Source organism: Triturus cristatus, chromosome 5_1 (genome assembly GCF_964204655.1).
Source record: "Triturus cristatus chromosome 5_1, aTriCri1.1, whole genome shotgun sequence".
In the NCBI taxonomy this organism is placed as follows: Eukaryota; Metazoa; Chordata; class Amphibia; order Caudata; family Salamandridae; genus Triturus; species Triturus cristatus.
The window spans coordinates 775,244,747-775,271,464 of record NC_140587.1 but is presented as its reverse complement, the minus strand read 5'-3'; positions in this window follow the sequence as shown (position 1 = coordinate 775,271,464).

Sequence of the window (26,718 nt, the reverse complement as noted above, 5' to 3'; positions counted from 1 at the left end):
ATGGCAAAATGAACCCCCTCATTTTGTTCCTTTTTAAATTAAATGTTTTAAGAATTACCACTTTATTCCAACCAAGATGGCTTCAGGTGTGCCATACGTTTGTCATAAGTAGGACTGTTAGCGCTCTAGTTGTTCTTTAGAACACTCTGGGAAGCTGCAGTAGAACACAAAGGAATCAACTGACAGTCTCTGCCCTTGTTTGATGTACATGTTTTACTGAGAATGTCAGACTTTATTCTCACATGACTGAGAAAGATAATGTGAATTTACAGAAAATATGCTCTCAGTTAGCTTATAGATCACCTTCCAAACCTCTGTGGGAAAGCATGAGAAAATAGTTTTCTCTCAAACATGATTCATGATATCACAGCAGAAGGCTTTTTCACATGGTAAAATCACCTTAGAACACACCACAATTCCTAAAATGAGTATGGTACCATCAACAAATGATTTATATTGTAACTAAAGTCTTAAAACCTTCTATTAACTGCAATGCTTTTTAATGAGGTGCTATCATGTATATTGGTCCCAAGATGGCTGCCAACACTTCTTGGATGAAGTGCTGACAGCCAATCAGATCTCACGATGAGATGTGTGGTTAGGCTCCGCCCAGATATATATGTGATTTTACTTTTGATTTTCTCAGGAACTACTTAACGGATTTACACCATTTAAGCAAAAGGCACATGCCTGTCCTGAGGACTACCTCTTTGCCAAATTTCAAGTAATTCTGTTCAGCCGTTCGGGCTGTACCTTCGACTAAAGGTCCTATGAGAAAATGCATGGGGAAAACGTGTTTTGGGGCCCCCCTTTTTTCTCAGCCCCCGCTTGACGAATCACCCCGAGACTTTCAGGGTTGGAGCTGAGCGGAGCACCCCATTAGTTTTGAAAATTTCACGAAGATAAGTCAACCGGCACAAAAGTTATTCAAAATAGAATTTTCAGATTTCCTATGGGAACTCGGTCCTAACTATAACTATCTACTGGCGACCGCCAGTAGATAATATATATATATATATATATATTCACTTAAAAAACCATAGGTTTCACACATGTTATAGTTAGGTGGACATTTCACTCGTAAAAAAACAATGAAATTCCCCCGTTATAGTTAGTTCAGATAACTATAACTCACGCGCCCGCAATCCACTGCTCATGACGTCACATATTACATCACTCATGACATGGTCAGTGGCATCACTCATAACATCACTGATGACATCATCCTTTTGATAGAGTGGCGGTCGCGCGAGTTATAGTTATCTGAACTAACTATAACGGGGGAATTTCATTGTTTTTTTACGAGTGAAATGTCCACCTAACTATAACATGTGTGAAACCTATGGTTTTTTAAGTGAATTTGCAAGGTTTTTTAAATGCTAATTCCTAACTATAACGTGTGTAAAACCTATGGTTTTTTCAGTGAATTTGTACGTTTTTTTAAATGCTAAGTTATGTATTTATTATTATATTTTTTATATATTTATTTTACAATAAACTACATATTAATTTTTTTAATTTTATTTTTTTTGATGGTTTTTCACCGTGCGTGCACGGTGCGTGCACCGTGCGCACACCCCGCGATTTTTTTTAAATAAAATTAAAATGTTTTTTTCTGCCTTCAGGGTCCTTCAGGGACCCCCTGACAAAGGCTAGGGGGGTCAGGAACTCTCAACCCTGCCCCCTTTTCACGTTCGCCACCTTCCTTTTACACTCTCGCACTCAAAACAAACAAAATGGTGGCCGCCACTTCCTGATTTCGACCGATTCGAACGTTGACTGACATGTAACCACCAATCAGAATTACGCTTGCGCACGTTAGGGTGCGCGCACGGTGCGCGCACGGTGCGCGCACGGTGCGTGGCTATAGATATTTATGTACTTTAACTGCAATTTTCTCAGGAACTACTGAACAGATTGATCCATATATACAAAAGGCACATCCCTGACCTGAGGACTACCTCTTTGCCAAATTTCAAGTAATTCTGTTCAGCCGTTCGGGCTGTACCTTCGACTAAAGGTCCTACGGGAAAATGCATGGGGAAAATGCGTTTTGGGACCCCCTTTTTTTCTCGGCCCCCGCTTGACGAATCCCCCCGAGACTTTCAGGGTAGGAGCTGAGCGGAACGCCCCATTAGTTTTGAAAATTTCGCGAGGATTCGTCAACCGGCGCCAAAGTTATTCAAAATAGAATTTTGAGATTTCCTATTATCTACTGGCATATATATATATATATATATATATATATATGACTCGAACTCCTCTTAAAGTTGTCCAATCCTGTGACAGAAGGAGCACAGACCACGAAGCTTTAGCGGTTAAAATAATTTATTGTTTCCTCAGCAAAGCGATGGAACAGCCATTACGCGTTTCAGCTCCGGAGGGCCTTGATCACATGATGCGCCCAACAATAATCACATGACTTTTAAACCACTTTTTTCTTGCTTTTTTGGGGTTTTTTTTTGTGCAAGTTTGTTTAAAGTGACAGTGCTTTATACCCATTTGATACATTAACAACAACGCGCCAAGTTTCTGCATTCAGACTTGTACATATGTTAGATGACCCATATACTTCTAATCTGTTTGTTGGTGTCCATTAGAGACCCAAAAACGCCAACATTGTGCAAAATAGCAAAGCAGTGCAAATAGAACATATATTTTAGTGCAAGTACCATTAAGATGAAGTGTGCAGAGATGGCAAGTAAAACAGATTTGACCTTAGTTTTCTGGTTTCTTTAAAATTCTGGCTTCAATGCCTCATAAAAGAAACCTTATGTTACCAAACATTTCAAAACTTGATGTAAAATAGGTACTTTATCCCATATGATAAACTGCTGCTTATTGTTTGCTGTTTACATAAAAACACTCTTAAATAGTTAAAGACATTTTTTTAGAGCATTATGTTTTTCCCTTATAGGTATGGAAATAGTTTTTTTAGGTCAGGGTTTACAATATTATTTGGTTCTCAAGGCGATTGCAGAATTAAAAGGCATTGTTATTCACCCAAAAAAAGTGTTAAAAATATATATATATAAATAACGTGCAGGTGTAAAATAGCTTTTTCTATTATGTGAATAATAATAGACAATGGAGTTAAAAACATTTGACATAGTCTAATAAGCACCATAATGGTTGTGTTGGTACGTGACTCAAAAGATCAGCTGCCTAAATGTTTGATGTCTTTGCTAATACTTTGTTGTTACTGGTATAATACCTTAATGTAATGTAAAATCAGGCTTAATTGTAACTAGAGATATGTGTGGAAGTCTTCAGTCATGTTAAGGCCTCCCGGATGCTTGGAATCTAATTCCAAAATATATCTAGTTTCAAGTCTGCGCAGTGCCTTTTCCCTGTCGCCACCTCTTTTAGTAATGGGTATAGCATCAATCGCATAGAAAGTTAGAAACTAGGGATCTGATTGATGCATGTCTTTGAAGTGGCGGGCCACTGGGTATGTTTGGTCAGCGTTCTTAATCGCTCGGATGTGCTGTAATATTCTTTTATGTCCCTGAAGTTTTGTGCTGCCCACATACTTCAAACCACAGGGACATTCGAGAACATAGACAACGTGATCCGTTTTGCAAGTTAGGGCCTTGTCAATTTTGATTTCGTGCGAATTGAAAGGTGTGGTGTATGATGTTTTATTTATACCATTCAAACAGGCCTTGCATGTTCTACATTTAACAAAGCCTTTTCTGCTGGAGAGCCAATTGCTTTGCGGTTTATCAATAGGGTTGTTCTGAACTAGTTCATCCTTCATTGAAGGTGCTTTACTGTAGGTTATGGTCGGTTTTTTGGGCAACAAATGGCCTATCACTGGATCGTTAGTTAAAATAGGCCAATTTCTTTTAATGATTTGATAGAGTTCTTTTTCTTGTTGACTGTAGCCCAAAATAATCCTGAAATCGTATTTTTGGGTGTCAGCATTTTGAGATAACCTATTAGGTTCGATAGGTAGCGGTTTGGCTAAGAGCAATTGGGCCCTAGTGTGTTTCATGCTTTTCTGAATTGCCTTGCCAATGCATTTTTGAGAGTACCCCCTCTCTAAGAATCTGTCTTTGCTGGCTTGCTGTGCCGTCAATAAATCACTAGAATTCCTACAGATTCTCCGCAGCCTTATCATTTCACCATAGGGGATACTTTGGATTAGGTGTTGAGGGTGGGCACTAGAGGCGTGTAACACGGAGTTACCCGATGTGGGTTTTCTGTACGCTTTTGTAACTAGTGTTCCCTCATTAATGTAAATTTCTACATCTAGAAAGATGACTTTTTCAGGATTTATGTTAGCAGTAAATTCTAGATTGAGGTCATTAGTATTCAGAATATTGACAAACCCTTTAGCTTCGGCTATTGTACCGTCCCAAACCACAAACAAGTCGTCGATATATCTCAGCCACAGTTTTACATTTTTACGAAGAATAGGCTCATATTTATTTTTGAGGACCAGCTCTTCCCACCAGCCCATATGCAAACAGGCATAGCTGGGGGAAAAGCTGGCCCCCATAGCTACTCCACGAATTTGTTGGAATAGAGAACTCTGAAAGATAAAAATATTGTTGTGTAAACAATACTCAATCATTTGAATTAGCATTTTTTTTGTTGTGTTGATCTTGTTCTGGGGGTCTTCTGTTTAGATAGTATTGGATAGCCCTTATCCCATCTTGATGGTTGATACTGGTGTACAGTGAAGTGATGTCCATTGTCATTAGCACAAATTGTTCTTGTCAAGTAAAATCATTGATTTTTGAAAGGAAATCACTGGTATCTTTGAGATAGGAAGGCAGTCCTCGAACATGTTCCTGCAGAAAATAGTCTATGTACTGTGATGTTCTTTCCATTAGACTATTACGTGCTGAGATTATAGGTCTTCCTGATGTTTGACCGGATCTTTGTGTAATTTAGGTATAAAGTAGAGGACTGGAGTAGTAGGAGTGTCATTTTTTAGATATTTGTATTCATCAATTGAAATCAGCCCCGCACTTTTCCAAGCCAGTAACTTTGTGTAGTACATGTTGTAAGTTGATTTTAAACTTAAATTGTCACTTCGGCCATTACAATTGCGGTCTGATAGTTGTTTCATGGCTTCTTCGATGTATTGTGTTTTCTCCCAAATTACCAGATTGCCCCCCTTGTCTGCGTTTCAAATGATTATCTGTGGATTAGATTTGAGCTTCTTCATGAGTTGATGGTACTGTGTTTCTTGTTTATTCATTTTATTTTTGAATGTCTTTTGTACTTTGTGGTTTAGAGATTTAATGCCCACCATGACTTGTTCATTGAAGATGTCAATTGAATCTCTAATGGCCATTGGGGTAAAGGTGGATTTAGGTTTGAATGGTGTTTTCTCCATGGTTTTCATTCCAACGTTTTTAGAAGTATCTCTGAGGCTCAAGGCCATGTCACACTGCGAACTTTATATATATATAAACATGTATTCTGAGGGTCCTTCCGGGGTTAATCCCATTGTCGGGTGGCGCATTGCCGGCAGGCACCCAAAAGCCGGAATTAAGCCGGAATTAAGTACACCAATCCAGAAAAGATAGAATGCGCACTCAGGAGAATGAATTTCACCAGGCTTTTATTCCTTCGTAACGCGTTTCAACACCATTGTGTGTTGAAACGCGTTACGAAGGAATAAAAGCCTGGTGAAATTCATTCTCCTGAGTGCGCATTCTATCTTTTCTGGATTGGTATATATATATATATATTACCTACTGGCGGTCGCCAGTAGGTAGATATAGTTAGGACCCTGTTTCCATAGGAAATCCGCAACATTCTATTTGGAATAACTTTGGCGCCGGTCGACGAATCCTCGCGAAATTTTCAAAATAGGTGGGGCGCTACGCTCCGCTCCTACCCTGAAAGTCTCGGGGGGATTCGTCAAGCAGGGGCCGAGAAAAAAGGGGGGTCCCAAAACGCGTTTTCCCCATGCATTTTTCCATAGGACCTTTAGACACGGCTACAGCCCGAACGGCTGAACAGAATTACTTGAAATTTGGCAGAGAGGTAGCCATAAGGTCAAGGAAGTGCCTTTTGCAGGTCTGGTGTAAATCTGTTCAGTATTTCCTGAGAAAATAGCATTTAAAAGCATATATATATGTGGGCGGAGCCTAACCACACATCTCATCCTGAGATCTGATTGGCTGTCAGCACTTCATCCAAGAAGTGTTGGCAGCCATCTTGGGACCAATATACATGATAGCACCTCATTAAAAAGCATTGCAGTTAATAGAAGGTTTTAAGACTTTAGTTACATTATAAATCATTTGTTGATGGTACCATACTCATTTTAGGAATTGTGGTATGTTCTAAGGTGATTTCACCATGTGAAAAAGCCTTCTGCTGGGATATCATGATTGAGAGAAAAATATTTTCTCATGCTTTTACCACAGAGGTTTGGAAGGTGATCTATAGGCTAAACTGAGAGCTTATTTTCTGTAAATTCACATTATCTTTCTCAGTCATGTGAGAATGAAGTCTGACATTCTCAGTAAAACATGTACATCCAACAAGGGCAGAGACTGTCAGTTGATTCCTTTGTGTTCTACTGCAGCTTCCCAGAGTGTTCCAAAGAACTACTAGAGCGCTAACAGTCCTACTTATGATAAACGTATGGCACACCTGAAGCCGTCTTGCTTGGATTAAAGTGGTAACTCTTAAAACATTTAATTTAAAAAGGAACAAAATGAGGGGGTTCATTTTTCCATAAAAAGTATGATTAGTGCTGCAGAAAGAAAAATTAGGGCACATTTTGAGTGACTTCTCAAATCCTCTTCTATTTCATTAAAACATTCTGACATGCAGACTGAAACATGCACTTTCAATACCAGCAGCAGTTTTCCCTGGTGAGCAGTAGCTTTACTACAGTGATCTAATGAGCAAAAAGAGTGCTAACATTCTGAATTTATAGCAAATGTGTGACACATCTGAATGCCTTCTTGATGGAATCAAAGTAAAAAACTGAAAGTATTTCCTACTGAGGAGACTGCAGTAAATGAGGAAATTAGGAAACTTCATAACAAATAAGTCTCCCAAGATGGCCACCAGAGACAAAAGAGCCCAAATGTAGCCCAAATATCACCCAGATGTAGCCCAAGTATAGCCCAATGACAGAATGTCCCAGAATGTTCTTAAAAACAACTAGAGCGCTTACTGTCTTCATTATGACAAAAGTAAGGCACACCTGAAGCCATCTTGATTGGAATAAACTGGTAACACTTAAAACATTTAATTTAAAAAGGAACACAATGAGGAGGTTCATTTTGCCATAGAAATTATGATTAATGCTGAAGAAAGAAAATGAGGGCACATTTTGAGTGACTTTTCAAATCCTATTTTATTTCATTAAAAAATTCTGACATGCAGACTGAAACATGCACTTTTAATACCAGGAGCAGACTTCCATGGTGCAGTAGTTTTACTACAGTGATCTAATGAGCAACTAGAGTGCTAACATTCAGAATTTATGGCAAATGTGTGACATATCTGAATACCTTCATGATGGAATCAAAGTAAAAAACTGAAAGCATTTCCTACTGAGGAGACTGCAGTACATGAGGAAATTAGGAAACTTCATAACAAATAAATCTCCCAAGATGGCCACCGGAGACAAAAGAGCCCAAATGTAGCCCAAAATCACCCAGATGTAGCCCAAATATAGCCCAATGACAGAAGTGTGCAAAACACTTATTATTTTGTGTTTTTGCAGTGTTATATAGTGCAGACTTGTCAGGTATTGGAGTGCTTTACATGAGCATTGGTTACATCACACAAGAACAAATTCATTTTGGTTGTAGACATGGAGAGACTAAGTGATTTGACCAGAATCACAGAATGTCGAGCTGAAGCAGAAACTTCAACCTGGTTCCCCAGTTGCAAAGTCTGCAGTTCTGGAAGTAACAACACATCCTCTCCCCTAAGTGCAACATTTAATCAAGTGGTCAACTGGATAAAAAAACATAAAGATAACAAATAATTTAAAAGTGCTTTGTCGCTATTTGAAAACTCAGAAAATATGTCCTTATTTTAGTCTTTTAGAGCACTAACCATAATTTTGATGCCAATAAGACCCTCTCATATATGTAATTTCTAAAGGAAATGCTCTAGGTATTACAGTTTTGATTACATCAAGATGATGTCAGGCGTTCCACACTTTTGTAATAAATATAGAATGTTAGCAATCTAGTTGTTCATTAGGATACTGTTGAGAGGCAGAGGCCAGGGGCACGGACTCTGAAAATTGAAGGCAGGTAGGAGGGTGCAAAGGCAACAATTTAACCACACTGAGCAGGCAGGAAGGGCCGTGGAAGCACAACAGACTATGGAGGGCAGTGGAAAGGGGGGCAGGGGCAACAAACCAACAATACAGGACTTGCAATAGAGACTGTTGTAGGGAAGATCTATTACGGGTCAAGGAAGCTAGGGGCGGTCCCCAGATCCCCGGGAGCCACCACAGAACTGAGCAGGAGAGTGAGTCAGGGACAAAAGGGGCACCTTAATTTGAGCCGGGGTGCCTAGGAACGCTTGCTCCAAAAATGAAGAAAACAGACATATGAGACATGGAATTGGAGGCAGAATACAATGGCAGTTTAATGAGAAGATGCAACTTCAAAGAAACCGCAGAATAGAGACATAAAGTACAAAATACAGAATCCAGATAATCATACAGCTGTCATAATATTCTCTGTATCTCAATTAATGTACTGACAGAGAGAGAGAGAAAACACATCAATAAATGCATCATGAGAAACAAGTTACACCAAGGAAAATGTTACCTAGGAACACTCACGTTTACTCTTAGAGCAAGCATTCCTGCAATTACAATACAAAATCTTTTAAATGCAAAAGTAAAGAGAACAATGGTTAAACATAACATGACATTTCATATAGGTAAAATAGAATAAGATACTTCAAGCAAAGCAGAGCAAGACATTTTAAGCAAAGGAAGACAAGAGCTCCCAGCTCTTGGGGAAAACCTGCACTGCCTGTTAACCTACATACAGACGGCGAGGTAGTCCGTCGATATCTGTGGGTGCTCCCTTTTTATATCATTTTGTGGGCTCCTTTGCACGCTACATCTACCTACGTATGCTACCCAAAAGCTTCGTCTGCAGATTTTACCAGACATTTCGTCATTTACCCACTTAATGCTGACAATGGACTGGGAGAAAAGGTCAGTCTCTCAGGCCAATCGCTTATCGTAAGTTCCATAGAGCAAGCAGAAAATAATGGGTATTGTACGGGAATTCAATATATTCATGTATAAAATCTCCTCAGTTCTCCTAACTTGACGCTCTGCGGTTGCCACTTCCTTAAAAGAGGGAAACCTGCCCAGGAAGCAAGTACCAGTCCAGGATGCAGCCTACTGTATGTCGACAGCTTCAGGGGGATGTTGAACTTTGATACCGAGCACGGAGCACTCGGGTAGGGTGGGGGCTACTAGTTTGGATCAGAAGGCCTCGCAGACCTGCCTTCAGACTGCTATACACTAAAATTGCAGAGCTATGGTCAATTTAACAAAGAGACCTACATATTGAACAGAAGGGCCTACACAGGGGTTTTATGCTGGCTGAGTGGTAAGGATGTCTCAGGATAATTATATAGCAACACAGGACCCGCTGGTCAATTTAATACGGCCTACAAATGCAGCTGGCAGGGCAAGGACAAGGGTCTCATACTTCAGGTGTGGACAGAAAGGGCCAGGGGCCCCCTGTGATACAAAATCTACCCTCCTTCAAGGCTGTGGCAATGTAATAGACCATTGTGGGCAGAAGGAAGAGGCAATGGTAGTACAACCATACATGCCAACAGACCCGATTCAGCCAGGAAACGTCCAATGTTTTTAAGCTCAAATGGGCTTTATTTGATCTGTCTCCTGTCTACAATATCCTCTTTTTCAATGTAACTCAAAGGGGAAAATCAATACCCCAGTTTTTTTTCAAAATCTCCCTCTTACCAAGTTCAAAATGTTCGCAAGTATGGTACATTGGATCATGGAAGGAAATGGGATAGGGACATGGACCTGGATAACAGAGGACAGGAGGGACATGGAGAGGTGCACCAAACTGACCCTGCAGGGCAGGCATCAGGGTTTGCAGCAGCACAATACACCACACAGGGCATGCAGGACGGGAGTGCAGCACAACAATCCATAGAAAGCAAGAGGGAGGGGACAGGACCATGCACATGGACAACAGAGAACAGAGGGGCAAGAGGCAATGGTAGCTAGCTGACCATAATGGACAGACAGGAGAGAAAGCTGCAGTATAACAGACCATAAAGGGCAGGAGGGACGGATCAGGGGCATTACAATGGAACAGACAAGCCAGGAGGGAGGGAGTAGGGCTGGGGGCAAGGGGGCAGGGCAGGAGCAGCAAGATAGCCATGTAGGTCAGGCAGGATGGGCACTAGAAGCAAGACACACCATGAAGAGCAACAGTGAGACTGTGATAGCATACACACAGACCATGGAGGGAAGGTGGGAGGGGGTCAGGGGCAGCTAACTGACCACACAGGGAAGGTGGGAGGGGCCATGGCAGCACAGAAGACCATGCATGGCAAGTGGGAGGGTTAGTGGCAGCACAATGGCTATGATGGGCAAGAAGGAGGGTGGAGGGGCATGCACAAAGGACGATGGAGGATAGAAGGAAGGGTCAGGACCTGTGCACAGACAAGAAAGTTCAGGGGAAGGGACCTCACAACAGACCACACGGGGCAGGCAGGAGGAGCAGTTGCAGCACAACAGACCAGGGAGGGCAGAAGGGTGTGGCAGTACAATGGACCATGTAGGACAGGAGGAAGAGGATAGGGGCATGGCATGTGGACAGGCAGGGTGGAGGTGGCAGGGACAGGTTACAGTCATCTGACAATGCTAGGCAGGTGGGAGGGGAGTGGCAGCTCAACAGAACACTCAGAGTAGATAGGAGTGGCAGGTCCATGGGACATGGTGGGCAAAAAGGATGGAGCAGGGGCATGCACAAAGACATCGGAGGGCAGGGGGAAGGAGAATAGGGGCAGCAAGCTAAGCACAGAGTTTAAGCAGGAGGTCAATGATGGGGCATAGAATTGGGCAATGGAGGGCAGGAGGAGTGGACTGGTACATCATACTAAATTGAGGGCAGTGGCAGCACATCAGACCATGCATGGCAGGAGGGAGGAGGCTAGTCCATGGATTCACACAACAGAGGATAGGGAGGAAGGGGATGGGGCAGCAAGCTAACTGTTCAGAGAAGGCGGGTATTAGGAACTTTATTGTTTTTAAAACATTGTGTCTGTGCGAACTACTTAAAATATGAACAAGTATGCAGCATAATCTCACTTTTATTCAGGAAGAAGAGGACGTTTGTGACTGTGACTCCGGGCTCACTTGGCAGAAACACCCCCTGACCCTCCACCCCCTATCGCAAAATGTAATGCCCGTGAAAAGGGTAGGTGAACACAGTGTTATATAGAACATAGTCCTGAGAGCACGATTGAAAATGAAAACTAGATATAGTGTATGGTATAAACTATGCACCAAAAAGTGTGATATAAGATGAACCGGGCGTGAAATATAATATGCAATACATTGTGCGCAATGACAGATTCATGGGAGAGCGCGAGATAGCACAGGCACTAGCGCGTGCTATGCGATATGCGCCTTGGAGTGTAATATGCACAGGGCAGTGTTGTGTAACCTAACTAGTCTCTAAAGTTGTAATATAAAATATGTGCTGGGGAGTGTAACGTTGCATATGCACTGTGACAAAGATATGGATCCCAGATTGTAATATGTATGTATAACACTGTGCGTTATAACATAGGCATCGAGAAAGGCACGTTAGATGGGGCAATATAACCCGTGCGAAGACAAGTGTGGCATGACATATTCACGGGGTGGTGTTACAGTGCACATGGGCTAGAGAGTGTCATAGCATATGCACTAGCTAGTGGAATACAACACAGAGGTGTGTGGCACTCGGCAGGCAATGGTGGGTGTAACACAGCATTGGGCTCTGTCAGGAGCACGCTGTGACTCTCAAGTGATGTTCGTCCCCTTTCCAGAGAGTAAAATAAAAAGTATTACACATCCGGCAGTGGATGTGTGTTTTATTAACCGTGAGGGGGGTTTCTTGCATAGTTTTGGTCGAATTTTTGTCGAATCCCCTTTGAATGGCTTGGTGTGCATGTGTATTAAATGTGCCCGTCAATAGCTACCCATGTTTGTATAAATAAACGACAAGGGTGTCTACCAGGATTAGGCACGGTAGGGCATCAGACATGTCAGAGCTTCACTAGTGGTGTAAATACATTCCACGTGGATTCATTGCATGCATAGTCGCCTTTTAATGAATATCACGCAAATCGTCATGGTGATAGGTACGTACGGTTTGTCCAGCATGTCCTAGGTGTGTCTATAAATATATATTTTTTAAAAATAATAAAAAACAGTGGCCGGCCCTGGGGTTTGGGGTCAAAAAAATATAATTAGGAGACTGGCCCTGGGGGATGGGGTCATCAGGGCCAATAAATTAGAATAAGAAGGGGAACCAAACAGCCCCCCTTCTTAAAAAACTAAAATAAATAAAAGACTGGCATCGTGCCGGAGGCCATGCCCCCTCCGTGCAGCACTCTGCAAACGCGCCCCCAACAGGCATCTCCAGTATGCGCCAGGGAGCTGCGCTGCAGCCAGGTGTTCTGAGGCCAAGCCCCTTTTTACACCTCTCTGCAACGCAGCTCTGTGGCGCTTACTGGAGGTACCTAGTGGTCTAGTTTGACCCTAGGGACCCTTAGGATTCAGGGGGACTTAATCTCTCAACTTAGAACAGCCACAGGGCGCGTTTACACAGTGGTGAAGGGAGGGGACGGGGCCTGAGGTGACGTGTGCAAACACGCACTATGGCACGTTTTAAATTGGGGATATAATTTCCCTTCAATACTGAGGGCCCCTGGGGGCTAACTAGCCCACCAAGTGCTTCCAGTAAGCGCCACTGAGCTGCATTGCAGAGAGGTGGTCCAGGCCGTGCCACTTTTTACACCTCTCTGCAACGCAGCTCTGTGGCACTTACTGGAGGTACCTAGTGGGCTAGTTGGACCCTAGGGACCCTCAGGATTCAAATGAACTTAATCTCCCAACTAAAAACGGACACAGGGCGTGTTTACACAGTGGTGAAGGGAAGGGACGGGGCCTGAGTTAACGTGTGCAAAAACGCCCTGTGGCCTGTTTTAAGAGGTAGTTTTAATCCCCATGCCCTATTATACACTAGGGGCTTACAGAGGAGGTCATGCTAATCACAGGGGGACCCCAACGCATAATGTTCCCTAGTGTATGTAGATGTTTTCACTGTATTCTAAGTGTCTTTTAACATAGCACTGGCTCTAGGACTGGTTAGTCAGACTCAGTTTCCACCAGTATCCGTATGAAAAAGTTGAGGGTACTGGATGATTTTGCAACAAGGCTTCTTTCTGCTCTTCTTTTTGTTCTTTCTGCACGTTATCCTTCTTCCTGCACTTATCTTCGTATTTGAGGACTTCTGTTGCTTCTTTCTGCACTTCTTTTGTTTCTTTCTGTGCATTTTTTCTTCTATCTTCACATGTCCTATCTCTGTAGGCATAGTTAGAAATTAGCATTTAAAAAACCTTTGAAATTCACAGAAAAAACCATAGGTTTCAGGCACGTTATAGTTAGGAATTAGCATTTAAAAAACCTCAGAAATTCACTGAAAAAACCATAGGTTTCAGGGGTGTTATAGTTAGCTGGACTTTTCACTTGTACAAAACCATTGAAATTCCCCCGTTATAGTTAGTTCAGCTAACTATAACTCGCGCGCCCGCAATGCACTGCTGATGACGTCACATATTACATCACTCATGACATGGTCAGTGACATCACTCATGACATCACTGATGACATCTCAAATGACATCACTGATGACATCACTGATGACATCATCCTTGTGATAGAGTGGCAGACCTCCTCTCACCCTAATATAACCTTTGATATACACATTCAAAAATAGAGACTAAAATTTTCAAAACAATGGACATACCAATACCAGTTACAACAACCTCTTCAGTAATTCTAAGATCCACATACACATCCACTCATTCACCAACAGTCCTATACAGTCACTCATACATGTACTCACTCATCATATGTACTCATACACCTATACATCCTGTTACACAATGCCACTCATCCATAGAGTTACTCACATACATAGTCACTCATGCTAATAAAGAATCAAACATACATTTACTTGCATATACAGTTATACACACACCACCATACTTACTTCTACGGAAACTTACACATACTTAGTCTTTTAAACAATCACTTATAGAAACACATACTTATTCATACAGGAACTCTTTCAATCTCTCACTCTCACATATACTCACATATATACACCAATAGTCACATATACTAGTTTAAAACATATGTAGTTACTCATAAAGACACTATTGAGACAGTCATTCACTCACTAACACACCCATACACACACTCATCCACCCATACAGTCCTGCACACATGCTGTGTTCAACACATACTAACAGTGAGTCACTCATTCATGCACCTATGCACTACGTAATACCCCCCCACCGAACTATGCAGACACTCAGACTGATACTCAAAAAACCAACTAATAACCTATATAGACACCCATGTAGCTACTCACCAACCCATGCAGCCACTTATACACAAAGTGAGAGACTGATACAGATATTTACATATTTAAACATTACTCACTAAGCCATGTATTCACTATGATACACTTAATCAGTCAGTTACACAATCAATTTTTCAAAAACAAATCATCCATTTAGACACTTATATACCCATTTATTCTTCCATCGACCTTGAGATATACATGTATAAAACATATTTAATTTTCAGAAAAACACACATTCACTGGATGATGTCATCAGTGATGTCATCAGTGATGTCATTTGAGATGTCATCAGTGATGTCATGAGTGATGTCACTGACCATGTCATGAGTGATGTAATATGTGACGTCATCAGCAGTGCATTGCGGGCGCGCGAGTTATAGTTAGCTGAACTAACTATAACGGGGGAATTTCAATGGTTTTGTACAAGTGAAAAGTCCAGCTAACTATAACACCCCTGAAACCTATGGTTTTTTCAGTGAATATATATATAGACGAATCTGCAGCGTCTATGCCTTGATAGCCACACACGGACACGGACCACAATCTTCGTGCAAAATTTATATATTTATTTTCGTGATGCCTCCGCCATTACGCGTTTCAACTCATCCGAGTCTTGATCACATATATATATATATATATATATATATATATATATATATATATATATATATATATATGTATATACTTTTTTTCCCCAGGGCTACGCGAAAGCAAAAATCTGGCCAGGCCAGACGTAGAAGTCAGGTTTTAGTCCTACTTTTATGTCTGGCCTGTTTCGCTTCTCAACATCTGGCCACCCTAGTAAAGCAGCGTTGTACGCGCACTCCTTTAGGCCACACAGAGGAGCGGGCCCTTCTCCTGCTCCGAGTAACAGCAGCAGCGATGCTTGCTCGTCCTGATGGCTGCTGCTACCGCATGAGGGAGTTTTATGGAATACAGTTTATTTAAGCAGGATAAACCGCCGAGATATGCATCTCATTTACACAGCGCTGCTGGCAGGAGGGACAGTTATTGCGCGTTCTTGCTGCAGATAAGTAGCACATAAAAACTCCGTTTATCATTTTAATTGTTATCATTCCCAAAGCTCCGGCCTAAAGTGAAAGAGAAAGAAAGGCAGGCTCGCTTGCCCCAGTGAACATCAAAGCATATTAGTTCAGGGCCTGCTGCAGTTGTCGTCGTTAACTTAAGCTTGCACTCAGAGTCCCCCCCGGCCATGCTGAGGTCATGTTTGCTGTGCTAGCACTCCAGCATAGCTCCGGGCACCCTTATACAACAGTGGGGCTATTCTCTTGTGTTTACAGTTCATTCGTTCCCTTTGAATGTGAAGCACGTGCTTAGACGTTTTAAAGTGTTCGAGGTTGTCTGCCAACTAAGAAGGCTGCGCACTTTTTTTTGACAGACTGAAGTAGCTGCTCTTCGTTTCTTCTTTCATGTTGCCGCGTGCGTTCACACTCTTCCTGCACTGGGAATTGTGGGTGCCTTCTGATTCTGCCCAGGCTTGTTGACACTTCCAACTGCACCCATGGCTGATGCAAGGTGTGTTCTGTCATGGGTATACGTAGATATATTTTTTAAGATCTCTTCCCCGTTCGGTGTTGGCAGTGTTTAGTTTTCAAAAAATATTCTTCTAGGGTGTGGCCCAACCCCACCTCTGGCACTAAAATGACCCATTCCCACACACCATCACTCTCTGTATAGGTACATCTGCTGTTATATCGCCTGCCTGACATTCTTTCTCCCAGTGCTGCCCCGCTCTCTGTAAAGCTCTCTTCCTCCTTCTGTCGTGGGGCATGCAGTGCCTTACATGCGTGGGAGTAGTGCTCAAAGGCACCACAGAGTCCTGCTCCACAGAAGTAGGTGCTGATGAAGGCTACCAGCAAAACACCTACACGAATTAGGCTTGCGAAGAGGGGGTGGGCAGGTTTAATTTAAACATTTAAGTTACAAAAATATTGCTTCAGTTTTCCCTTTGCTTGGAATGAGGCCTATCCCTCGGGTCTGGCATATAGTTTGTGTCAGGTACAAGAAAGAGGTAAATAACCTAAGCAGCGGGTGTTAAATGCTGGTAATACTCGTTGTAGAAGGGTATTATATTTAAAAATGGCTGTAGAAAATGTCAGTATATAAGAATGAGACCCCCCCCCCTTATTTACAGGACAAGTACTGCACCGAGAGACCAGGGGTCGGCTTCACAGCACGGGGCACACCTGGACCGCACTCTTGGGATTGCCAGCTTCCTTTGGGTGCTCCTCATGCCGGGAACACACTCTCTCTCTCACACACTCTCTCGCTCTCTCTCTCTCACACACGCACACACCTACACACACACACACACACTGTCTCCACACACACACACACACACTGTCACTCTCTCTCCCTCTCTCTCTCTCTCTTCCTCTCTCTCCTGTGGCTATACGTGTGCCACATATTCACTGTACATGCACATGGGAAGTCAGCACTAGATGCTAGGTTTCATATAACAGCAGGACTTTACACAATTAGACTCAGCAGACCATGCTGTCACTGGCACAAAGAACAATGTTTAGTCACATTGCAAATCATAAACCACAGTACACTGCAACCTCTGCATGAACCAGGGCCTAAAAAATGGATCATGATACCAGTTTCATGCAGTTGGGCAGACGGCCACTCAGGACAGGGTTGCACACAGTATAAAATGCAGGGGGCATTCCTGTCTCATCAATAAGGAATGCGGGCATATTTTAAGTATAACATTTTCTCTTTACAGTATAAGATCACTGCAATGAAATGGGTAAGATAGCAAATGTTTGTGAAATATTAATGTCTATTTCAAGCCATTATTCCTATACAAATTACTTATGTATAGAACCTGGGTGGGCATACATTCAACTGCTTAGGCACTAAGAACATCTTCTAAAAGAACTTAAACCATTAGAAAATCATGTATTTTACATACATGTATTTCATAACAATTCATTTTGACCAATGCCTTTGAAGCACGTTACTGTACACTCCAAGTTGTGCCCATATTAAGTGCTTACGCATTAGTAGTTTGGCATCTATCTTTATCAGCTAAAGGAATACACATATATGTAAATTTAATACAATGTCTGAGAATATGACAGGTAGTTTCAATTTCTGAAGTTGGAAACATAAGGGGACCCTATCTAAGATGAAATAATAATAGTTGAAAGAGCAAGTGAGGGGTTGTGTTTCAGAGTATACCGGAGGAACCCTAACTGAGAGCAACAAAGTTATAAAGGATGACTATGTCACTGAACAACATGCATTTCAATGTACTTCCAGGTTAGCAGATGAATACAGCTTTATATGAAGCAGCTAATGCTGTGAGCATTTGTTAGGACAATACAGGAGGGGTTTCTTGACAAGAGTAAGATATATAGGGGAACGGCTGAGATGCCTAGATCTGAATTGTGCAATTTACTGATTCTTAAATGTACTTGTATTCTTTGAAATAGTATTACAAATTAAGGATACCAATTTATTGGGGTTATGATACTTCCTTGATTTGTTGACAATATGCTAAAGTTAAAAAAGAAAGGTGTTTTATTATGTTTGATTTGCAAACCTATGGGCGACAATTATGATCATAAATTAGTTTATTTTGTTTTAGTTTATCACATCAAAATCGGACTACACTTCTCAGACCCAAGGTTAAGAACCATTTACCTACAATATATAAACAACAGATGATAAATGTTCAATAAACCGGCCCATGGGATATGTTTATGAACCTTTTAACATATGAATGAGCATCTTTGGATTGTATGGCCTATCAGCACTCTTGTTGGTGACAGGAATCATGCTTGGTGAAAGGGATCATGCTCCATTCAATAGGTTTCCCAGTTATCCACTTCCTTCATAGCTAGTTCCCTTCCTCACCTATAAGTCATTATGTCCTACTCATAACCTACCAAATTCAAAATCCAGGTGAAATTGCACCCATCCATGGGCGTGGCCTGGCCACCAAGATGGCAGATGCAAATTGAGTAGCTCCTACTCCAAGCCCCGAATCCATCATCATTCACCACAAACCTAAGTGAAACATACATAAAAAGGGAGCTGGAGATGTGCTGTGACCTATCAGCTGTGGGGGAAGTTTGGGCATTGACTGTCATGCGAGACTAGATTGCCATGAAAGGCCAATGCCACGGACTAGGATCGCACCTATAGCATTGCGCACTGGTGGAGACTGAGGAGGCCGGAGCTCCTGGGCCGGCCACTGGGGTCACAGACGGACAGTGGCAGGCGTTTACTGTGGGGTGCATCTGCACGGACCGGTGAGGAACTCCTGGGAGGTGAGGCCTGGAGAGTAGGTGTGCTCTGGAGGGTGTCGAGTCGGAGGCCCGCGTCAAGGGTTGTGTGGCAGACACAGATAATTGCAACCTCTCTAGTGGACTAGTGGGCCAGTGGAGTAAGTGAAGAAGGTGTACCCGACTTTGACTGTCTTCCACCCGCCACCTCCTGAGGGCCCGGACTGAGTCAGTTGGGGGTGCCTTGGACTGTTGGATGGCTCCCAGCTTTGGCAGCATCTGTCCTCGGTGCTCCTGATCCCCTTCCCCTACTCCTTAGATAATTACTGATCCTGGTGCCTGCCAGTTCTGGGGAGAGTCCCCTAAAACCTATGTGCTCCCTGCTTGGCCCTTGAGTTGCACATACTCTCCTACGTGTATCACAGGTGTTGGGCGGGTTCCACTAGCTATGCAAACAGCCTTGGCTGAGTTGGGGCCTGCCATTTCTTCCTACCTTCCTGGTACGGCAGTTCGGACATCAATCTGCCTCCCCCACTCTCACAGCTACCTTGCCATCTTCTTCCTCCGTATCTGCTGCTGACTGGCTGAAACTGCCCAGTGGAGTGTGATAGCAGAGGTCTCAGTGAAACAGTTATTGTGTCACTGTCCGTGGCTTTAGAATGCACTATATTACCTCAGTTTCGAACCCTTGGTATTCTCGAATATGGGGAACGGTAAACCGAACCCACCTAGCAGACAGGCTACAATCAACAAATTTACCAAGCCAGACAGTTATAGAGACACCAACTCCTCCTTAGTGAAGGTGGACAAAATACCACCTGACAGTATGTTAGCCATCTAACAGGCCATCACAGACTCCTGCTCCTCCCTGGAAACAAAAATTGGGGAAAGGAATATGACCATCACCCTCCTTTGTCAAGATCTCCACAACGTGGAAGGCAGAGTGGCAGAGGTGGAGACGAGGATTACTGAAACAAAAAACTCTGTACGTACCTTGCAAACTCAAGTGGTGTTTTCACCATACCATTAAAGAACCCATGGATCGCTCCGAAGACCCCGAAGGGCTCACCTGGTAAAATAATATTCAGATTGTAGGCATGCCCAAAGGAACCGAGGGACCTCAGCTGACACAATTAATTAGGACCTGGCTCCAATCCTGGATGCCGAATGAAGTCCTGTCATCCTGGCTATGGAACTTAGGTACATGTTGCTATATCCTTCATGCCTCAAAATTCTTAATAATGACAAGGCACACTTTTTTGATAGCCCTGAGGGAGTGTGGGACTGGCTCGAGATCCACTAAAACGTCAGACGTCCTGGTGGATGGCAGAGAGAACCGTCTTCACCGAAATCCACACAGCTTGCTCATTAATTGCAATGGCAAGGCCCAAAATGAAGACGGTGAGTCACTAAATATGGAAGGACAGGTAGCTGAGGCACAAGGGGGAGACTCATCCCCCTCACCTCAGAGAGGGGCAGATGTGGCAGCAGAGCCCAGCCATAGCACATTGGAAGACTCCGACTTTTCTACCCGATGAATAAATTACCAGCATACCGTACCTCACCCTTGCAGTCTGGAACCCTTGATCTGCATTGTGGATGGCTGGCAAATGTCTGCTGGGGTGTGGCTCTGTACTGTTTTCCCTTAAACTGACAATATGGGCTACAGCGGATGCCCCACTTGACACTGCAAAAGGCTCACATGCCCTTTTTTCCTTTTTCTCTTCCTTTCCCCTCCCTTCTGATTTTCCCTTTTTCTCTACCTTAGTGGCATTCCCTGCCACATGGAATGCTAAGGAATAGTTTGCTCTAGATCTTTCTAAGTTTGTACATTTGATAACATGGGCAATAGATGCCTCTGGGGCGGATGTGAGGGGTGGGAAGCTTTTGGGGGAAAGATACTTTGTTGCTTAGAGTTTAGATTTGTTTTTCCTTTTTTCATTTCCAATGGCTTCACAGATCATTCATCCATTATACCCAACATTAATATGCACAAATATACAACAACAGAACACCCAACTCTAGTCTGGGTAACTTCATGGAAAGTGTTTACACAGAAAAGCAGAATGAAAAATATTGTGGGAAAAAATATTGTGTCAAGAATATCGAGGACAAAAATATTGTGATGGTGAGTTTCTATAAGTAAGGAAAGTTTTACTATATGTAATTCCACATATATGTACCTCGATGATATATATATCATCAAGGTACGCAGATGTGGAGTGAAGAATAGTAAATCTATACTTAACTATTTGCACTTTCCTTTTCGATATTTTGGTCCTTGATATTTTTAACATGGTATTCTGTCCACACAAACCTTTTGGTTCTGGTATTCTGTCAGTGACCCCACATGGAACGTTAATGGAGTAAATAATAAAATAAAACGAGGAGCAGTTATGAAGTTTGTTAAGCTCTATGTCCCCAACATCCTGTTTCGCCAAGGAACGTATGTAGTGGTCTCTAACTGTAAATTCCTTGGACGATACAGCTACAGAGCAGTGTATAATGTGGGATTCACATCCAACTCTCGCGGCATGACTGTCCTACTCCATAAACCAACCCCCTTTAGGGTCACATGCTCGACGGCAGACCCCTTTGATAGGTACCTTTTAAAGTCGGGCCTTATGCACAACAGACATTGGACATTTGCAAGTGTATACCCCCATTCCCCGCTCTCCTTGGCAGCACGTTACATTCACTGCAGCTGTGGCTAACCTAACCCCAGATACTTTGCTCATTGGAGGGGACTTTAATGCTGTCATGGACAGAAGTCTATATATACAGCAACCAGAACCCACATCGACAGACAGATTTACAGGGCTCCTTGGATGGGTGAATGCTATCCAACTCTCCAATGTATGGCGGATGTGTAGGGGGAATGAAGCATGCTCTACCTTGCACGAAATGGCACGCAATTCTTATCTTGGCTTGACTATTTCTTTCATCATATTTGGAGACTGTGCACATTTCTGACATACGGTTGCTCCTCTGGAGTATTTCTGACCATTCCCCACTCCTATTGGAACTGGAGGGATATGAGCCTAGTCCTGTGGCATGTTGGAGGTTTAGTCCGTGGTATTTACAAAATGCAGAAATTGTCTCCTCGCTCAAGACTGAAATTGAAGAATACTTTAAACACACCACAGGCTCCGTAGAGTCCACCGCATGCCATGGGAAGCATATAAGGCAGTGGTTAGGGGCAAGGCAATGACCTATGTTAGGCTGCAATGACGTCACAAACCTGCCATAATAACGGTGTTAGCAAATGAGACTTTACAACTTACACACAGTTATAGACTCTAGTGACCCCTCACTACTACGCAGAATACAAAACACCAGAGCCGTGTTGCACCACACCATGCCAGACGAATATGGTTTGTCCTCACAGAGCAGGATCTATGAGCATGGTAAGAAATCAGGCAAATTACTATATTGGCTCACAACTAATGAAATCAGACTGTGTCATGTTCCGCCCATTACAAATGACACAGGGACCTTCATTGCTGACACTAAGCGGGTGGTGAATGTTATTGCATCTTTTTACAAGGCAATCTACTCATCCAATTGACCTCCTGCGAGAGAATTCAGTGACTGCTCATAGCAGACCTTCCCCTCAGAGACGTATCGCTCACAGATCGTGAAATTTTATAACAGCCCATAGACAACAAGAGGTAACTGAAGCCATTGTGTATCTCCAGTTTGGAAATGGCTTTTGTTAGATCTGGGGGTCTCTAGTTGGCAGGGTAGGTACCACTGTCCAAGTAGGGACCCTTGCTTCTAGTCAGGGAAAGGGGGATACACTGTTAAGATAACCCCTGCTCACCCTCTAGGTAGCTTGGCCTGAGCAGTCTAGGCTATCAAAGGCAATGTGTAAAGTATTTGTACCAACACTCACAGTAACACAGTGAAAACACCACAGATTTACTCCACACCAGTTTTAGAAAAATAAGGTATCTTTACTAAAAACTTCACAAGACCAAATACTACAGAAAAACCAACATACAATTAAAAAGGTTACTTTAAAGATAGTTCAAGAGTTTGCAGAAAGTACTCCAGGATGTAAAAGTCAGTGTCCTGCACAATGCGACACTCAATGCACAAAATGCGACACTCTCGTGCCCAACAGTACCTGTAGTTGCGATAAGGTTCCCAAAAGCTATAACAAGGAAGATGGCAAAGGCGATGCGATACTCCTGAGATCTTGGGGAGGCTTTGCAGCAGCCCTGCTTCACGCAGCAGAGGTGGATGCGCCGGCTCCGATCTGTAGGGGGAGGATGCGATGACTTTGGCTTTCGTTGCGTAGGTTTCTTAGGGGGAAGCGTCACGCACAGGTACGATGCGACGATCTTCGGTGCGGCGCGGTGCGCGGCGCAGCGCGGACTTCAGGCGCCGCAACCCTCGATGAGTCACGGGACTCTGCATCGACACACGCAGCGACTGGATACTTTCACGCACCGGCAGTGGTGCGGCTCGCAAACTGGTTCTGCGACGACCCTCGCAGCGTCAGGAATCTTCTCGCACCGGAACGATGCTCGACGCACTCGGCGATGCGGGGACTCCGGGTGCTGCGATGACGCCGCGATGAAATTCTCCTCGCACTCTCGTTCTTGCGACACGCAATCGGATGATGCGTTGGGTACCAGTTACTCTTTTTCACGCTTCTGCTTCCCAGCTCCCAAAACACAGCAAAACGACCTCCTGAGGCCCCAAGACTGGGCAAGCACTCCAAGGCAGGTCAGAACTCTCTCAGCAGAGTTCCAGGGGAGCTGGTGGTGAAGTCCTTTTGTTCCTGGGACCTCTTAACAGGGAGCCAGCTCTTCTCAGGCCCTTGGAGATCAGAATCAAAAGAAGGGGACACAGCAAAGTCCTTCCCCTCTCCTTGGCAGCAAAGCAAAACAGCAAGCAGGCAGTCTTCTCCTCTTCAGTCCTTTTCAGCTTTCTCCTTGGCAGAGGTTTCTTCTTAGTTCCAAAGTGATCTAAAGTTTTAGGTGTCTGGGGTCCTCTTCTTATACCCCTCCAAGTCTTTGTCTCTCTTTGTTCCAGTGGGGGGATTCCCCTGCTCAAACCAGTTCCTGGGTGTGCTCTGCTCTGGAGCACCTGGTTCCTTTCAGAGTGAGGGGCAGGGTCGTTAGACGCTCAGCAGGAGGTGGAGCCTTCTTTGTGCCAGCAGAGGCAGAGTCCTCAGCCTGGCCAGCAGGGGGTGGAGCCAGCTTTGTGTTTGGCAGGGACAGCCCTATTCAAACCCAGGGACTACTCCTCCCACCCATCTAAAGCAGATCTCCCTATTCACCCTGCTGCTGACTCATCCAGGCTCCTGGAGCCACCTGGCCCATCACATGACACCCTTCAGCCAACCAGCACACAGGCACACAGGAAGGTTAAACAGGAGAATAGCTACTTTCTAAAAAGTGCTATTCTCACACAGTGAATTTAAAAACCATCTTGCTAAAAAGATGTATAATTAAATTCTGAACACAGAGATACCAAACTTGGATTTTCTATCTTGCCCTTATGGGAAGATAGGCATGTAAACAGCCTTCCCCATTCTATCCTATGGGCAAGATAGCCTCTCAGCAGTGAAAAACGAAAATGGCTGTAATTCACTACCAGGGCATGTTACACACCTCAGTACATGCCCTACCTTTCAGATACACTGCACCCAGCCCAGGGGGGTACCTAGGGCCACCATAGGGATGCCTTACATGTACAGAAAGGGAAGGATAAGGCCTGGTCAGTGGGTGCACTGGCCAGGTCGACATGGCAGTCCTGGACTGCACATAGGCACTGCAAGCAGGCCTAAGACATCATTTTAGCGCTACTCCTGTGGGTGGCACAATCAGTGCTGTAGCCCACTAGTAGCATTTGAATCACCAGCCCTGGCACACGCAGTGCACTTTACTAGGGGCTAACAGGTGAAACAAATATACCAATCATGGATAACCAATCAATACAACAATTTACCAAGGGAGCACTTGCACTTTGCCACTGATCAGCAGTGGCAAAGTGCCCAAAGCATCTAAACCAGCAAAATCGAAATCCAGCATAGCATCAAAAATACAGGAGGTAGAGGCAAAAAGTCAGGGGTAACCACGCCAAAGATGCCAGGTCTAACACGTGTCCCCTCCATCTGAAAGTGGGGAGAACTACCCACCCTCTTGGGAGATCTCATCGCTAAGGCGGAAAAACCTGGACAGACCATCAGCGTTGGCGTGTTCTGTACCGGGGCGGTGTTCCACCGTAAAGTCCATCCCCTGTAGGGAAATGGACCACCTCAACAGCTTAGGATTCTCACCCCTCATCTGCATCAACCATCTGAGGGGCCTGTGGTCCGTCTGAACCCGGAAGTGAGTCCCAAACAAGTAGGGCCTCAGCTTCTTCAGCGCCCAGACCACAGCAAAAGCTTCCCTTTCAATCGCACTCCACCTCTGTTCCCTGGGAAGTAGCCTCCTACTAATGAAAGCTACAGGTTGGTCCAAGTCCTCATCATTTAGTTGTGAGAGCACCGCTCCCACTCCATGCTCAGAAGCGTCTGTCTGCACTATGAACTCCTTGGAGAAGTCAGGCGCCTTGAGTACAGGTGCTGTACACATGGCCTCCTTCAGGGCATCAAAAGCTTCTTGGCAGGCACTGGTCCAAATCACTTTCTTCGGTAACTTCTTGGAAGTTAGTTCTGTCAAGGGAGCAACAATGGTGCCATACCCCTTGACAAAACGGCGATAGTACCCGGTGAGTCCTAAGAAGGCTCTCACCGCTGTCTGGGTTTTGGGGGGTTCCCAAGCCCGGATGGTCTCTATCTTGGCTTGTAGGGGCGCCACCTGGCCGCTTCCTACCTGGTGTCCCAAATACACCACCGAACCCTGCCCTATCTGGCACTTACTGGCCTTGATAGTGAGGCCTGCACTATGCAGAGCCTTCAACACTGCGCAGAGGTGTTGCAAGTGTTCTTCCCAAGTGGAACTGAACACAGCAATGTCATCCAGATATGCGGCGCTGAATTGCTCCAGCCCGGACAGTACCTGGTTGACCAGTCTCTGGAATGTGGCAGGGGCGTTCTTCAACCCAAAGGGCATGACACGGAACTGGAAGTGCCCCTCTGGAGTTGAAAACGCAGACCTCTCCTTGGCCCCATCAGTTAAGGCAATCTGCCAGTACCCAGAAGTTAAATCAAACGTACTGAGGTAGTTGGCAGCTCCCAGCCGATCCACGAGCTCATCAGCTCTGGGGATGGGGTGTGCGTCAGTCTTCGTGACAGCATTGAGCCCACGGTAGTCCACACAAAACCTAAGTTCTGGAGTGGCACCTGGCGCAGCAGCTTTCGGTACAAGTACCACTGGGCTAGCCCAGGGGCTGCTGGAGGGCTCAATCACCCCTAGCTCCAACATCTTAGAAACCTCCTTCTTGATGCTGGCCCTGACCTTGTCAGCCACCCGGTAAAACTTTTGTTTCACAGGCATGCTATCTCCCGTGTCCACGTCATGGACACACCAGTTGGTGATACCGGGGGTCAGGGAGAACAGAGATGCAAACTGACCCAGCACCTGGCGACAGTCCCTCTGCTGTTCTGGGGTCAGGGTGGGCGAGAGGACCACTCCATCCACTGACCCATCTTGCTCCTTAGCTGCCAGGAGGTCAGGAAGAGGATCGCTATCCTCCTCCATCCCTGCATCTGTAGCCAGTAGCATTGTTATTTCAGACCTCTCAAAATGGGGTTTGAGGCGGTTCACGTGTAGGACCCTCATGGGGTTCCTGGGAGATCGCAAGTTGACCAGGTAGGTCACCTCACTCTTGCGCTCCACCACCTTATATGGCCC